The sequence below is a fragment of the Acyrthosiphon pisum genome, unplaced genomic scaffold (assembly GCF_005508785.2).
Source record: "Acyrthosiphon pisum isolate AL4f unplaced genomic scaffold, pea_aphid_22Mar2018_4r6ur Scaffold_20092;HRSCAF=20785, whole genome shotgun sequence".
NCBI lineage: Eukaryota > Metazoa > Arthropoda > Insecta > Hemiptera > Aphididae > Acyrthosiphon > Acyrthosiphon pisum.
In genome coordinates this window covers 1-1179 of record NW_021769415.1, presented here as the reverse complement: position 1 = coordinate 1179, position 1179 = coordinate 1, and the positions used below count along the sequence as shown (strand labels likewise).

Genomic DNA, 1179 nt, shown 5'->3' with positions numbered 1-1179 from the left:
AATAACACTTAGTTATGTTACAGTTACTTAAAAATATATGTTTACAAGAATTACAATTAAATGTATTTTTTTGTTCTTATAGTCAGCAAAAGAGGGTTTCCAAGTTCCAGATTAAATAGGATATCAATGTATAACATGGACTACTCAATTATGTTTTCTTCAGTTCATACATATATTTTGTCATTACCAGTTTCGGATAGATGAAATTACACTACTGAATAATGATTAATTTTAATAATAATTTTATCATTTTTGAAATGAATTATGATTGCGAGGAATGAAATATTAAATTATTGCTAAGATTGTAAGAAACAAACTACTATTTATAAAAATACTATAAATTTAAATTAAGTTAAGTTGTACCTTTATAAACGTTTACATTCAACTTTTGGCTTAAAACAATCTTGTGTTCACTTAACTTAGCTTATCTTGAGTTAATTATATTAATTAACAATTGCAAATCTTAGTGTTAACTCCACCATTGACGGTCTTCAGTTATTATATTGTGTTTTTTTTATTTTGTAGGATATACCATTGTCCAACTGTGAAGAAGTAGGTAGGTAGCCAATTTTAAAAGTGCAGATCTTTGAAGACCAGGATGTGTAAATGTGAATTGGAAAGTGGCAACATACACCTAGTTCAGACTTCAGAAATTTAGTTAGACATGATTTATGGAAATTGGATTCATTAATTTTTGGACATTCAAAGTAACTTTATGATAAACATAAGTAAAACCCTAATAAATGTATTTTTTTTATTTTGTAGACTATACCATACTACTATTGTCTGATTGTGAAGAAGTAGGTAGCTAATTTTAATAGTGCAGATCTTAGAAGACCAGGATGTGTAGATGTGAATTGGAAAGCGGCAACATATACCTAGTTCAGACTTTAGAAATTTAGTTAGACATGAGTTATGGAAATTGGATTCATTAATTTTTGGTCATTCAAAGTAGCTTTAGAAACCCTAATAAATGTATTTTCTATCTAATAATTGTATTAAATATAATTAAATAAGATTTTATATTTAACTTATGATTATTACAGCAAATAACTAAATTACTAATTGGTACAATTTGAATATTCCAATTCAAAATTGTTCAAATAGCTTCGCATGTCATTTTTTCTAAAACAAATAATATATTAATATTAATAATAATAATAAACTTTATATACCTAA

At 25.4% G+C, this 1179-nt stretch overlaps 1 long non-coding RNA gene across 1 annotated transcript; it reads left to right on the top strand.

Moving 5' to 3' along the window:
* The first annotated feature begins 58 nt into the window (after positions 1-58).
* Positions 59-1025, top strand: LOC103311806. The gene is made up of 3 exons (XR_511296.3): positions 59-304; positions 526-707; positions 766-1025. It is a non-coding gene; the product is annotated as an uncharacterized LOC103311806 (long non-coding RNA).
* Positions 1026-1179: the final 154 nt, after the last annotated feature.